At 39.4% G+C, this 16,812-nt stretch overlaps 1 protein-coding gene across 1 annotated transcript in view; it reads right to left on the minus strand.

The window, feature by feature from the left end:
* LOC141139095 (alpha-1,4-N-acetylglucosaminyltransferase-like) overlaps window positions 1-5,493 on the minus strand; it is a 284,028-nt gene extending 278,535 nt beyond the window's left edge. The window contains exon 1 of the mRNA XM_073624906.1: window positions 5,322-5,493. The gene's annotated coding sequence lies outside the window, so the exon portion shown is untranslated. The remainder of the gene's footprint in view (window positions 1-5,321) is intronic.
* Between the last annotated feature and the right edge of the window lie 11,319 nt (window positions 5,494-16,812).

Genomic DNA, 16,812 nt, shown 5'->3' on the forward strand with positions numbered 1-16,812 from the left:
GCCCCTGTTTAACAGGGGCGTGTAATTACAATTTTTGATGTAATGCTTTGCAGCAGGGCTCGTTCCTGCATTCCAACTAGAGTGTCTGTGAGGGGTTGCAGTGTTGTGGCACCAGCACCAGTGCCTAAGGCCCAATTTTTCTGCCCCTGTCTAACAGGGGCGTGTAATTACAATTTTTGATGCAATACTTTGCAGCAGGGCTCGTTCCTGCGTTCCAACTAGAGTGTCTGTGAGGGGTTGCAGTGTTGTGGCACCAGCACCAGTGCCTAAGGCCCAATTTTTCTGCCCCTGTCTAACAGGGGCGTGTAATTACAATTTTTGATGCAATACTTTGCAGCAGGGCTCGTTCCTGCGTTCCAACTAGAGTGTCTGTGAGGGGTTGCAGTGTTGTGGCACCAGAACCAGTGCCTAAGGCCCAATTTTTCTGCCCCTGTCTAACAGGGGCGTGTAATTACAATTTTTGAAGCAATACTTTGCAGCAGGGCTCGTTCCTGCGTTCCAACTAGAGTGTCTGTGAGGGGTTGCAGTGTTGTGGCACCAGCACCAGTGCCTAAGGCCTAATTTTTCAGCTCCTGTTCAACAGGGGCATGTAATTACAATTCTTGATCTAATATTTCACAGCAGGGCCCTGTGAGGGCTTACAGTGTTGTGGCCACAGCAACACCTAAGGCCCAAATTTCTGCTGAGTATATAGGGCAGGACCCTACTTTCAAACATCTAACTTACAAACGACTCCTACTTGCAAACGGAAGGAGACAACAGGAAGTGAGATGAAATCTACCCCTAGGAAGGGAAATTCTCTCCTGTAAGAGTTAATATGGGAAAACAATTTCTCCTTTCCACTGATGCTTTCCAATCCTTGTTCCACAAAAAAACCCAAATTTTCAAAAAACATTTTTCATTGGGACAAAAAAGTGAGGTGAAATCTTCTGAAGAGGAGGAAAGACAGCAAAACAAATGTCACAGGGGTGATAACCCTTCCCTATGTTTTCCAAAAAGCTTAGAAAAGATTTTTTGGCTGGAGCTAAACACGTTAAAAATGTTCAAAATTACAAACAGATTCTACTTAACAACAAACCTACAGTCCCTGTCTTGTTTGCACCGCCTGTATACTGCTGTTCAGAGTATATGGGGCCTGGTGGCCCCACACCTTTCCTTATTTTAATTTGGGTGCGGGGTTCCCCTTAATATCCATACAAGACCCAAAGGGCCTGGTAATGGACTGGGGGGTACCCATGCCGTTTGTCTCACTGATTTTCATCCATATTGCCATGACCCGACATGACATTAAACCCGCAAGCAGTTTTAAATGAGATTTTTTCCTTTAAAAATGACATTTGGTGCAGGGACTGTTCTAAACATGGGAAACACGCGTCACTTTACAGGCATACTATAGACACCCCCCAGGTACGATATTTAAAGGAATATTTCACTTTTTTTTTTTTTTACTTTAAGCATCATTAAAATCACTGCTCCCGAAAAAACGGCCGTTTTTAAAAGTTTTTTTTGCATTGATACATGTCCCCTGGGGTAGGACCCGGGTCCCCAAACCCTTTTTAGGACAATACCATGCAAATTAGCCTTTAAAATGAGCACTTTTGATTTCGAACGTTCGAGTCCTATAGACGTCAATGGGGTTCTAACGTTCGTGCGAACTTTCGGTCCGTTCGCGGGTTCTGGTGCGAACCGAACCGGGGGGTGTTCGGCTCATCCCTATTCATGACGATAGTCCTTCAAGTCAGCCTGGAGATTTTCCAAACTATAATAGTTCAATCTCCCCTGTGGACTTTTCAGAAGTATTCTAAAAAAAATGGCTTAAAGTTTTGTCATCTGCTGATAGTTGACAATTCCTATCAGCTTCTGAGTATCTTACCAATAAGGACTGGACAATTGTATAAGGGCCCAATCCTGAAAATTCCTCATCGTCCCCCTGTTCATCACTTTCACTACTCTGGGAATGTTGGTCTAGTGGCTGTCCCTGCTTGTCCCTACACCTCAGCATCATTTGGTGTGTTTTTTATTCTACCATCCATGCACTCCAAGTATTTCTTTCCCAAGCTTTTGGCTTGAAAATACCTCTCTTAGAATACCTCTTTCCAGTCCAGCAATCACAATCTTGAAGATACCACCCAAGGCCCATATTTACAATAGACCTTAAACTGATTCCCCAACCTTTTTACAGGTTGCCTTTACTCCAGAGGTAGCTACTCTCTGTCCAAGAATTGGGTTGACAGGTACCGCCCCTGTCATCATTGCTGCTTTTTTTCACTACTTGTCAGAACAATTCCCTGTCCTGACTATAGTCCTTCAAAAAATTAGCCTGGAGATTTTCCCAACTATAATAGTTCAAGCCCCCCCCGTGAACATTTCTGAAGTATTTTAAAAGAAATGCTTAAAGAAGGGCTATTACCCTGTTTCCCCTAAAATAAGACCTAGCGTGACTGTCGGCGATGGCTTCAATATAAGCCCTACCCCCCAAATAAGCCCTAGTTAAAGTCTTTGTAGGTCTTATTTTCAGGGTAGGGCTTACTTTCGTTGAAACAGGGTAGGGCTTATTTGGAGGGTAGGGCTTATATTGCAGCCATCACCAACAATCAAGCTAGGTCTTATTTTAGGGGAAACAGGGTACTTCTGTAATCTCAAGAATGATTAGCACAAACTTGAATAAGCAGAACCCTATGAGTGCTTAAAGTACAGGAGGCAGTCAACTGAGGCACACTTAATTTCAATATGATTTGTAGCAGTTACAATATAACCAGTGTTTACAGGTCTAATTACGAAGCTCACAATCCCTAGTTAGTAGTTTACAAAGAGACAGATTCATACTAGGGCTGAAACCACTAATCGACTAATCGACAACTAATCGATTATGAAACTAATCAATTACTATTTTCACAATCGATCAATCGGCCAGTAACACAATGGGGTTAAAAAAACAAAATTAGCCCTCTATAGTACAAAAAGAGCAAACAATCGCCACTGCAAATATTACCTTCACCGTTCTACAGTAAAAATGAACCCCTTACAGTAGCGACTATCCGCTCCTCCCCGTACCACAAAGGGCCAACCCCAACCTTCTCAACCCCACTATGTTAATAAACGTCTTAGACCTGGTCCACATCTATGTGCCCTCTGGTGCCTCTGGCAGAGACGCACCAGAGTTCACCTACATGGCTTCCCATGAGACACGTTCACATCTAGGCTTTTTTCAGCCGCAGCATATTTGGAAAAGGTCAGGGATTTTTTTTAACGCAAAACAGTGCTTCTTTGGTTCAATATACTTCAATGGAGAAGCTGCAGAAAAGCATGTAATTTTTGCAGCAATTCCTGTTTTGTTTTTATTTTATCTGCCCAACACCAAATTGGCCAGAAAAAATGCAAAAACGCAAATCGCAGCAAAATCACGTGCGCAAAAATCAAAACGCACAGCAAAAATCACTGCAGAAACAGATCAAAAGCAAACTGCATAGGTGTGTACTGAGCCTTATGCTGGCCACACTGATCAATTTTCAGACGAGAATATTCAGGCGAAAAATCTTTGTACATTCATGAATGAAAGAATGTTTGAAATTTTAACTTGTTTTTTACATTCTGTTTTTAAAATCAATGTAATTTCTGAATGAGAACCACATACACTGTCTGAAACTTTCTTTGACCAAGAAGTTTGCTATTATTTCCAAATTTTCCTGTCACTGTGGCCGAAAATGAACGTCAGCTTGACCCCACCAACGGTTAGAAAATCGAACAAACGTTCTTAAAATGAAGTTTTTTTTGAAGGAGCACATTGTTTTTTAAATAAAAACATTTGATCTCTGAGTCTGATGATATCCACCAGACTCACCCCCCCCCAACAGTACACACAGCATACATCCTCCAACAGCATAAACAGCGTATCTCTCCTCTAATAGTCCACACAGTACATCTCCTCCAACAGTACACACAGTATATCTCTTCTGTCTGCCACTCCCAGAGTGGACCAAACACCCTGCTCCCTAACCATATAGTTGGTTATTTACACTCACCCCTGACTAGAGACACTCAAGAATAAATTGCCCCCGTCCTAAACTTTACACACCAACCAAATCATACACCACACTTTCTTCCAAGGCCATTAACCGATTCACTGATCAATCAAAACAAAAATCGGCCAACCAATCGACTATGAAAACAATCGTCAGTTGCAGCCCTAATTCATATACATCAAGATTAGGGATGAGCCGAACACCCCCCCGGTTCGGTTCGCACCAGAACCAGCGAACGGACCGAAAGTTTGCGCGATCTTTAGAACCCCATTGATGTCTATGGGACTCGAACGTTCAAAATCAAAAGTGCTAATTTTAAAGGCTAATATGCAAGTTATTGTCCTAAAAAGGGTTTGGGGGCCCGGGTCCTGCCCCAGGGGACATGTATCAATGCAAAAAAAGTTTTAAAAATGGCAGTTTTTTCGGGAGCAGTGATTTTAATGATGCTTAAAGTGAAAAAAAAAGTGAAATATTCCTTTAAATATCAAATAATAACGAGTACTAATGCGCAAACCACAAACCTCAGACCAATATTCAGAGCAAAAAAAGGGGGGTAAACTGATAAAGCTGCCACCATAAGGGTGTTCCCACACCAGTAAAGGAGATCTAACAAGGAAATAAATAAAGTGGTGCTCAATCAAATCAATTAAAGGTGTAAAACAACTAGGTATAACTGAAAATTCAAAACCGGACAGTCCAATAAATACTTATGTCTAAAAATCATCACTCTTCCATCACATTGGGTAACTATGGATAAAAACAAATCAAAGTTACTTCAATAAATGGATCCAAAATAACCCACTCCCAGAAACGATCATTAATGGAGCCTCACAAAGGGAGAGTAAACTTTATCCGGGAGAAAAACTTCTGATATAAAATTATTTCTAAAACCCCTTTAAATTAATAAAGTGCCTACCCATAATTCATGACACAATTGTGTAAATAAATAAATAACATGAACCGAGCTAATATATAAACCCAAAAATAGGTAAATAAATAATAAACGGTAAAGTGCAAACTGTGCAACATAAATATCCAGGAAAAAATTATTCAAATAAATAAATATGCAGCACTTCACAAATGTGCAAATAGATGAATTAAATTAAAAATTAAAAACCAATGTATGTGCTTCAAATGGTGAAACTAAAGTGTCATAAAAAAGAGGTCCCATAGACAATGCAATCCAGATTGTGACAATTAAAACGAGTGAAAAATTAGTTTATCAAAGACTCCCAGTGCCAGCAATCAATCATATGTGTAGATAAGGTAGATACAGATGTAGTTCCCCCAGCCTCTCACCTCAGGGCTGAGCGATAACAGCCTTAAAAATAAATAATAGCAATCCCATCTGCTCCACGATCTCCTTAACGGTAGTTCCCTTAGGGGTTTCCTGTCTAAATCCTCCGCTCTCAGGATGCCCCAGTTAGACAATGTAGATCATGTAAGAAAGGGGAGGACGCACTCCATAGTGAAGTAGTTTAAAACCAATATATTTATTAAAAATATCCACTTACATTGGAGTAGTAAAAGCAAGCATGTCATCTGCTAGTGACACAGCTGCTTCCCGAACCCGGCCGTGATCGGGAAGCTACCAGGTGACCCGCCTCTCTTCCCTGACGCGTTGCATGACTGTCACGTCACTTTTTCAAAGGGTATAGAGATGGGTATGGCGGGGATGACTAATATAGCAGGAAGGTTATCATGGTAACCCCTGTTGCCATATACTCAGCATAATAGTAAATGACACTCAGCATAAAGCAGCATAAAGATATCAGATAATGACTTTACATTTAAAAACAGTAAAGGCTATTTCATTTAATAAGAACAATTTCTAAATAATAATATAATAAAAATCGAAAAGAATAAATAAGTAATTAAATAGGCACACACCCTCTAGTGGGCAGCTAAATATTGCAGACAACCACATAAATACATTTCTTACTCTTGGCATTAAAACTGCCATCTAGTGGACAAAATAAATATTCCTATTTTAGGTTACTAAAGATAAGCCAATCAATTGGAATCACTTAACTTAAAAATTCATAAGAGCCAGGTGCATTGAGATTCAAATCAAACTAATATGTCATAGAGTCTAGTAATGGTAACTCATATATCATCTATGACAAACTAGTATATAATATGTTCATTAATTGACAGAAAAAGATCATGATACTGACAATTTCCATATAACGGGAGAAGGTAAGAAAATTGGTAATAGTGAAAAAAGGTGGAATTAAAGTAACACAATAAAATTCAATAATCAGAAATAAAACAATTGAGATCAAATTCCAAGTTATGCCCTGATGGCGCCAATGTACGAAGCTCATAGATCCAGCGAGATTCTGACTGATTAAGTTTTATTACTTTGTTATCACCCCTCCAATGGGGTTTATATCTATCAATTCCCCATACTTTCAGAGAAGAGGGGTCTCCATTATGGAACTGGTCGTAATGTCTAGACAGGCTATGTTTTGGGTAGCCATTCTTTATGTTTTGGGTATGTTCCCTAAGTCTCTTCCAGAGTTCCCTTTTGGTTCGTCCAACATATTGGATCTGGTATGGACATTCCAGAAGGTACACCACCCCTTCTGTCCGGCAAGATATAAATTCTTTTATCTCATACTCCCTATCAGTGACGGTGGATTGAAAACTAGAATTTTTCTTCTTTATCTCATCTGTATGTCTACACGTGTAACATGTCTTGCAGGGATAGAACCCTTTACCATCAAAGAAGGAAAACTTTTTTGGGGGAAGGGGATCTAGTACATTCTTTGCAATAAGATCCCTTAAAGTCGGCGCTCTTCGATACGTGAATTTAGGCTTTTCTGATAGTATCGTTCCTAGATGCCGATCAGCTTTTACAATGTTCCAGTATTTCTTGAATATTTTTTCTATTTGTTTATGCTGCATACTATAATCCATCACTAGTGGTACAGTATTTAGGGATTCATTATTTCTAGTTGAATCTTCGTTCAGTTTGCTTCTATCCAAGGACCCTACATCTTTAATCCTTTCCTTAACCACCTCAATACAGGGCACTTACACCCCCTTCCTGCCCAAGCCATTTTTCAGTTTTCAGCGCTGTCGCACTTTGAATGACAATTGCGCGGTCATGTTACACTGCACCTTAATTAAATTTTTATCATTTTTTTTCCCCACAAATAGAGCTTTCTTTTGGTGGTATTTGATCACCTCTGCGGTTTTTATTTATTGCGCTATAAACAAAAGAAGAGCGACAATTTTGAAAAAACACAATATTTTTTACTTTTTGCTATAATAAATATCCAATTTTTTTTTTTTAACAAATTTTTTCCTCAGTTTAGGCCGATACGTATTCTTCTACATATTTTTGGTAAAAAAAAATTGCGATAAGCGTATATTGATTGGTTTGCGCAAAAGTTATAGCGTCTACAAAATAGGGGATAGATTTATAGCATTTTTATTATTTATTTATTTTTTACTAGTAATGGCGGCGATCTGCAATTTTTATTGTGACTACAATATTGCGGCGGACATATAGGACACTTTTGACACATTTTTGGGACCATTCACATTTATACAGCGATCAATGCTATAAAATTGCATTGATTACTGTGTAAATGTGACTGGCAGGGAAGGGGTTAACACTAGGGGGCGCTCAAGGGGTTAATGTATGACCTAAGGAGGTGATTCTAACTGTGGGGGGAGGGGACTGACTGGGGGAGGTGACCGATCGCTGTCCCTATGTACAAGGGACACGCCATCGGTCTCCTCTCCTCTCTGACAGGACGTGGATCTGTGTTTACATGCACAGATCCACGCTCCTGCTCTGTTACCCGGCAATCGCGGGTGCCCGGCGGACATCGCGGCCGCCGGGCACGCGCACCGGGTCCCGAGTGACGCGCGCGCCCCCTAGTGGCTCGGGAGGGCGAGGACGTCATATGACGTCCTCCCAGAACAACAGAAGCCTCGTCCAGCCGTCATATGACGGTGGGCGGTGGCTTAGCGGTTAATAAAGCTAGATCGATATCCCTTTTGAATGAATCTTTCTCCAATAAATTCTGCTTGTTTTATAAAACTTCCTGCTTTGTACAGTTCCTTTTCAACCTGATAAATTGGCCTTTAGGTATATTGTTTAGCCAGGGGGCATGATGGCAGCTGTCCAATGGGAGATAACTGTTCCTATCAACCTGTTTAAAAAATGTTTGTGTAACCAATTTTCCATCTTCTTTTAAAATTTCCAGAACCAGAAACTGTATCTTCTCATTATTAATCTCCCATTTAAGGCTGATGTTCTTATTGTTTACATTCAAATTGAAGCAAAAATTCATCAAGCTTTCTCTGTCCCCAGCCCAGATAACGATAATGTCATCAATAAATCTTTTAAAAAGGAGGAGTTGCTGTGGCTTATTTTTATATAGAGCTTCCTCTTCCCACTCAGCCATGTAGAGATTAGATACACTAGGTGCGTATTTCGCGCCCATTGCTATTCCACAGATCTGTTTGTAAAAGTCACTCTCATACCAGAAATAGTTGTGATCCAGACTATATCTCAAACAATCACACAGGAACTTCCTCTGCACCACCTTCAGTTCACTAAATTCCTTCAGGGCCCATTTGGTTGCTTGCATTGCCTCTTCATGATTAATTATGGTATAGAGCGATGCCACATCGGCCGTTGCAAGATATACTGGTCTATCACCAAATGTGATAGTATCAAGTAACTGTATCAGATGTTTTGTGTCTCTTAAATAAGACTTTGTTTTCCTTACTAGTGGCTGTAGGAATGAAGTAGAATAGTAAAGTATCGAACCAGGCAGAACTTAAACAATGCAGGTTTATTAACAGCTGATAACATACAGGTTTATGTTCAAAATATTACAATATACAGGTCTAATTTATACAGTTTCTTACAATGCATGCATATTAGATATAAATATTCTTATCCTCTAACCAAATTTAAACAATTGTGAATTGTTCTCACCTTGAACCAGAATGGGTCTTTACTGCCAATTCTTGGGAACCTCTCACCTGATAGGGACAAGCCGATCTTCCGGTGGTCTGGTCCCCTCACAGAGTTCTGGGTTCCAGCTCGACCAAGTTCTTGAGGGAAATTCACCTGAGACCACATTCTGGAACAAGTTAAGAAGTCTTCTCTGACTCGTACGAGGAGACAAGTTATGGACAGATACTTGCCCATTGGTTCTGACCTCTATGACCCGTACAATAGGGCAGCATACACAGAGTTCAGCCTTATGAGCTCCTATCTGACTTGTCCGAGGGGACAAGTTAGGACAGATACTTGCCCATTGGTTCTGACCTCTATGACCCGTGCAATAGGGCAGCATACATAGAGTTCAGCCTTATGAGCTCCTATCTGACTTGTCCGAGGGGACAAGTTAGGACAGATACTTGCCCATTGGTTCTGACCTCTATGACCTGTGCAATAGGGCAGCATACATAGAGTTCAGCCTTATGAGCTCCTATCTGACTTGTCCGAGGGGACAAGTTAGGACAGATACTTGCCCATTGGTTCTGACCTCTATGACCCGTGCAATAGGGCAGCATACATAGAGTTCAGCCTTATGAGCTCCTATCTGACTTGTCCGTCTAACAATTGTAGAGCTTGCATTTATATACCCTTTTACAAGTCTTATCTTAACATATCTCTTACATATGATTGGTCGCTAAGATCTACGTCAAAGTAACCAACCATAAATCTGACACCTGTTCTACAACCAGATAAACTTAATTATTCCCAAAATTCCTATATGTTCATTAAAGTGATTTATAACTGTTTTTGTCCAATTAAAAACACCTGTATAGAGACAGTCTGGCACCCAGCTGTGTTATCAAACTCTCCTTATCTTGATAAGATTTAACTAGCTTCAAGGATTTGCAGATTTACAACTTTGAGACAATTAACTTTCAATAACCCCACCAGATGTTTTTAATGTTTCACTATATGCATGTATTTTAACAGTTTTAATGAGGGCACAAGCAGACCTTTGTTTGACCCTGTCAAACTTAATTAATGTTCTGTACATAACTTTCCTGTATTCCACCTAATTATTTTAACCACCTGTTTTCTTATCTGTCTGAGACAATTCTACATAACTTGAATCTATTCTAATGAACTTTCATCCAGTAGACTATCTTAATACATTTTCGAGAACACCTGTTTACAAGTACTTGTCATAAAGCAGAGGTCATTTAAAGTTCAACACTTAAAAATGAAGACTTTCTAAATCTGGAAAACACAGTATACATTATTAAAGATTAATAATTGTTGCTTTACTTATTGAATAATAATATTGATAAAACCACTACTATATAATAATATAAATAATAATAATAATAATAATTATCAATAAAATATATGCAAATCAATATATACAATATGAAATACATTGAATGAATGAATGAATGAATAATTTGTAAAGCGCTACAAATTGCGAACTGAATCGCCTCAAGGCGCTAGATGTATTCTCTGTAGCCAGCTTCTAGAAAAGGAAGGTCTTTAGTTTTTTCCTGAAGGCCTGGTGGTTTTCTTCCATGCGGAGGTTGGTTGGGAGAGCATTCCATAGTCGAGGTCCTTGGACTGCAAATCTACGTTCTCCCTTTGCTTTGTAGCGGTATTTGGGAATGAGGAGGAGGTTTTGGTTAGCTGATCGAAGACTGCGATTCGGTGTGTAGTGTTTTATTTTTTCCCGGAGATATTGCGGAGCGTTTCCTTGTATGCATTTATGGGTGAGGCAGAGGGTCTTGAATGTGATCCGATTCTTCACCGTTAGCCAATGTAGGCTTTTTAGGGATGGGGAGATGGATTCCCAGGGCTTTTTCCCTGTTAACAGCCTTGCCGCCGTGTTCTGCATGAGTTGCAAGCGCGCAAGCTGGTATTGGGGTAGACCTACGTAGAGGGAATTTGCGTAGTCGAGTCGGGAATTGATGATCGTTCCCACAACTGCCGCTTTGTCCTCTTCTGGGATGAAGGGGATGAGTCTGCGAAGCAGGCGGAGGAGGTGGTGAGATCCGCTCACCACCGATCCTATTTGTGCATCCATTGTCATTCCTGAGTCAAAGATGACTCCGAGACTCTTGACTTTGGTGCTGGGGGAGATGGTCTGTCCGAGGATGGAGGGTGGTGTCCACGGAGTCTCAATTTTGGAATTTTTGTTGGCTTGCAGGAGAAGAAGTTCTGTTTTTGATTCGTTAAGTTTGAGGGAGCTGGCGGTCATCCAGTCATTGATTAAAGTGAGGCATTTCTGTAGTTGCTGATGATGATCTTTCTGTCCATTAATGCGAAAGTAGAGTTGGGTGTCGTCTGCATATGAGTGGAAGCAGAGGTCCGTTTTCCTGATGATATTGAGAAGCGGGCGGATGTAGATGTTAGATAGCACTGGTGACAAGGGTGATATGAGATTCCACAACAGGAACCAATCAATATATTCCCCTATTCTTGCTCCAACCGAGTTAATCCCATTTACTATCAGTCTTCCTGGTGGTTTCTCTTTATTTTTATGGATCTTAGGGAGAGTATATATTACTGGAATACGGCATCCACGCGGCTGAAGGTATTTTGCTTCTTTTTTGTTTAATAAGCCTTTTTCATTTCCCTCTTTCCACTAGATAGGCCAAATCATCTTTATATCTTACTATTGGGTTACCAGGCAATTTCCGATAAGTACTGTCTGTTTAATTCTTCCTGATAGTCCTTCTTTGATTGGATCACTATTGCTCCACCTTTATCAGCCTGTCTTACCACAATATCTTTCCTCTCTTCAAGTTTCTTAATGCCATTCTTGATATCTCCAGCGCCATTGATCTTTTTAATCTTGAGGTCCTGCAAATCTTTTAAAACCATTCTTCAAAAACACCTCAATATGTCCCTCTGTCCCCAATGGGGGATTAAATAATGATTTGTTCTTCAAATCACTGAACTTGATCTCGCTTTCCACAGTATTGTTCCTTAACTCATGGTGGGATATAGTCACACATGAAAAGTACATAAAAGATAGATTATTACCAAGAAGATTGAGATGGGATGTTCCCATCAATGATGGATTGCTGGATAAGGAATCCACTAATGAGTGGTTCCAATTCTTTAATGATAAAGGTCTGAAATTACTTGATTTGCTAATTAAAAGGAAACAATGGAAAAATGAAACTATTAGACAAAAATATTGCAGAATTAAAAGCAATTGTAGAAATCTCAAAAGAACTCCCTGAATTAGATGCTAAACAGCTACAGAGAGATATGGAACAAAAAGATAATGAGACTGCAGCAAGGAAAAGGAGGAAATACCAAAGAGATTTGAAAGATTATGAGGATGATTTAGTATTTAAATGGCAGAACAAATTACAGGAATCTGTAATAAACTCCACCAGTACAACCCCGGAAAAAGATGACAAAATCATGGCAACCACAGATAAAGTGAAAAACCCACCTACCAGAGGCCCAGGAGAAAATCCTAACAACTATAATACCCCAAACCAGAGACAAGGATGGAATGGAAACAACAATTGGAAATAGCCCTTTTGGAAAAATAGTTGGCATAACAATAACAAATTCTACAATTCTGCGAGATCCTTCCAACAGGTACCTGATAGGAGAGAGCCACTAACACCACCTTGGAGAAACTATGAGAGCAATAGATATGAGAATAAGAATAGAGACACCAGACCATATTATTATGATGGAAGACGAGAACAAACGCCATATGAAAACCAGTATAATATTCCAATACATAATCGATATGAATATCTGAGAAGGCTTGATGAAGGAGGATGGACCCCTGGAGACTACTATGAAAGGGGAAGAACACCGAATTATCAATATGGGGGACGTGATAGAACTCAGAGACATTTTTTAGAGATGAGACGTCGGGGGTCTCCCAGGCGTCACCAGATGGACAATGGATCACGAAGATCTGTCAAGAGGAGCCCAGATCGTACATTGAGGAAAGAAATAAGAAGGGAAGAAAGACACTGGGATCAACAGAGAGATCGGGAGGAGAGATCAAGCAGATCTCTGAGAAGAGGGTCAGAAAAACCATCTGGAAGAAAGGTAAAACAAGGCTTGGATGCAGAGCAGGAACAAAACAGAAGAAAAAGAGATCAATAGGAAAAGGGATAGTAAATATTAGTGGAGTGGAATTAACGAATGATGAAATTAGAGTATTAGATAAAGGCCTTAAATTTGCACCAAAAAAAACTTGAATAGATTTAATGTATATGTAGACATCAATAAATTTGTTAGAAGTCTTCATATTAAGAAATATATGATGAGCAAACCAGGAGAGAACACATTAAGGAACAATACTGTGGAAAGCGAGATCAAGTTCAGTGATTTGAAGAACAAATCATTATTTAATCCCCCATTGGGAACAGAGGGACATATTGAGGTGTTTCGAAGAATGGTTTTAAAAGATTTGCAGGACCTCAAGATTAAAAAGATCAATGACCCTGGAGATATCAAGAATGGCATTAAGAAACTTGAAGAGAGGAAAGATATTGTGGTAAGACAGGCTGATAAAGGTGGAGCAATAGTGATCCAATCAAAGAAGGACTATCAGGAAGAATTAAACAGACAATTGAGTGATGTTAGTACTTAGATGCAGACAAGCAAAGAAAGTGTTTCCACCGCTCAGGCTGACACTGACCCAGGTGTAAGTAGAAGTTTCAGAGCAGAAGAGCTCCAGGTGCTGGCTGAATGCTAGGCAAAGCAGGCTTGAATGGAGGAGAAGATTTGGATGCCGCACACTGGATGTAGTCAAAAAACTTCACTTTAAAGTGAAGTTTTTTGACTATATCCAGTGTGCGGCATCCAAATCTTCTCCTCCATTCAAGCCTGATGTTAGTACTTATCAGAAATTGCCTGGTAACCCAATAGTAAGATATAAAGATGATTTGGCCTATCTAGTGGAAAGAGGGAAATGAAAAGGCTTATTCAACAAAAAAGAGGCAAAATACCTTCAGCCGCATAGATGCCGTATTCCAGTAATATATAATCTCCCTAAGATCCATAAAAATAAAGAGAAACCACCAGGAAAACCGATAGTTAATTTTGATTAACTCGGTTGGAGCAAGAATAGGGGAATATATTGATTGGTTCCTACAGCCACTAGTAAGGAAAACAAAGTCTTATTTAAGAGACACAAAACATCTGATACAGTTACTTGATACTATCACATTCGGTGATAGACCAGTATATCTTGCAACGGCTGATGTGGCATCGCTCTATACCATAATAAATCATGAAGAGGCAATACAAGCAATCAAATGGGCCCTGAAGGAATTTAGTGATCTGAAGGCGGTGCAGCGGAAGTTCCTGTGTGATTGTTTGAGATATAGTCTGGATCACAACTATTTCTGGTATGAGAGTAATTTTTACAAACAGATCTGTGCAATAGCAATGGGCGCGAAATACGCACCTAGTGTAGCTAATCTCTACATGGCTGAGTGGGAAGAGGAAGCTCTATATAAAAATAAGCCACAGCAACTCCTCCTTTTTAAAAGATTTATTGATGACATTATTGTTATCTGGGCTGGGGACAGAGAAAGCTTGATGGATTTTTGCTTCAATTTGAATGTAAACAATAAGAACATCAGCCTTACATGGGAGATTAATAATGAGAAGATACAGTTTCTGGTTCTGGAAATTTTAAAAGAAGATGGAAAATTGGTTACACAAACATTTTTTAAACAGGTTGATAGGAACAGTTATCTCCCATTGGACAGCTGCCATCATGCCCCCTGGCTAAACAATATACCTAAAGGCCAATTTATCAGGTTGAAAAGGAACTGTACAAAGCAGGAAGTGTTTATAAAACAAGCAGAATTTATTGGAGAAAGATTCATTCAAAAGGGATATCGATCTAGCTTTATTAAGGAAAAGATTAAAGATGTAGGGTCCTTGGATAGAAGCAAACTGATCGAAGATTTAACTAGAAATAATGAATCCCTAAATACTGTACCACTAGTGATGGATTATAGTATGCAGCATAAACAAATAGAAAAAATACTCAAGAAATACTGGAACATTGTGAAAGCTGATCGGCATCTAGGAACGATACTACCAGAAAAGCCTAAATTCACGTATCGAAGAGCGCCGACTTTAAGGGATCTTATTGCAAAGAATGTACTAGATCCCCTTCCCCAAAAAAAGTTTTCCTTCTTTGATGGTAAAGGGTTCTATCCCTGCAAGACATGTTACACATGTAGACATACAGATGAAATAAAGAAGAAAAAATCTAGTTTTAAATCCACCGTCACTGATAGGGAGTATGAGATAAAAGAATTTATATCTTGCCGGACAGAAGGGGTGGTGTACCTTCTGGAACGTCCATGCCAGATCCAATATGTTGGACGAACCAAAAGGGAACTCTGGAAGAGACTTAGGGAACATACCCCAAGCATAAAGAATGGCTACCCAAAACATAGCCTGTCTAGACATTACAACCAGTTCCATAATAGAGACCCCTCTTCTCTGAAAGTATGGGGAATTGATAGATATAAACCCCATTGGAGGGGTGATAACAAAGTAATAAAACTTAGTCAGTGAGAATCTCGCTGGATCTATGAGCTTCGTACATTGGCGCCATCAGGGCATAACATGGAATTTGATCTCAATTGTTTTATTTCTGATTATTGAATTTTATTGTGTTACTTTAATTCCACCTTTTTTCACTATTAACAATTTTCTTACCTTCTCCCATTATATGAAAATTGTCAGTATCATGATCTTTTTCTGTCAATTAATGAACATATTAAATACTAGTTTGTCAAAGATGAGATATGAGTTACCATTACTAGACTCTATGACATATTAGTTTGATTTGAATCTCAATGCACCTGGCCCTTATGAATTTTTAAGATAAGTGATTCCAATTGATTGGCTTATCTTTAGTAACCTAAAATATTTTTAGAATTATTTTCAATAATATTCTATTTGATCTTTTATTGTGGCATATTTAGCCAATCATTGTAAACTTGCTATCGATTTTTATAATTTATTATTTTTTATTTTGCCATGTTTTAGGAATATTTATTTTGTCCATTGGATGGCAGTTTTAATGCCAAGAGTAAGAAATGTATTTATGTGGTTGTCTGCAATATTTAGCTGCCCACTAGAGGGTGTGTGCCTATTTAATTATATATTTATTCTTTTCATTTTTTATTATATTATTATTTAGAAATTGTTCTTATTAAATGAAATAGCCTTTACTGTTTTTAAATGTAAAGTCATTATCTGATATCTTTATGCTGCTTTATGCTGAGTGTCATTTACTATTATGCTGAGTATATGCCGAGCAGGGGTTACCATGGTAACCTTCCTGCTATATTAGTCATCCCCACCATACCCGTCTCTGTACCCTTTGAAAAAGTGACGTGACAGTCACGCAACGCGTCAGGGAAGAGAGGCGGGTCACCTGGTAGCTTCCCGATCACGGCCGGGTTCGGGAAGCAGCTGTGTCACTAGCAGATGACATGCTTGCTTTTACTACTCCAATGTAAGTGGATATTTTTAATAAATATATTGGTTTTAAATTACTTCACTATGGAGTGCGTCCTCCCCTTTCTTACATGATCTACATTGTCTAACTGGGGCATCCTGAGAGCGGAGGATTTAGACAGGAAATCCCTAAGGGAACTACCATTAAGGAGATCGTGGAGCAGATGGGATTGCTATTATTTATTTTTAAGGCTGTTATCGCTCAGCCCTGAGGTGAGAGGTTGGGGGAACTACATCTGTATCTACCTTATCTACACATATGATTGATTGCTGGCACTGGGAATCTTTGATGAACTA

The sequence above is a fragment of the Aquarana catesbeiana genome, linkage group LG04, assembly GCF_042186555.1.
Source record: "Aquarana catesbeiana isolate 2022-GZ linkage group LG04, ASM4218655v1, whole genome shotgun sequence".
Lineage (NCBI taxonomy): Eukaryota > Metazoa > Chordata > Amphibia > Anura > Ranidae > Aquarana > Aquarana catesbeiana.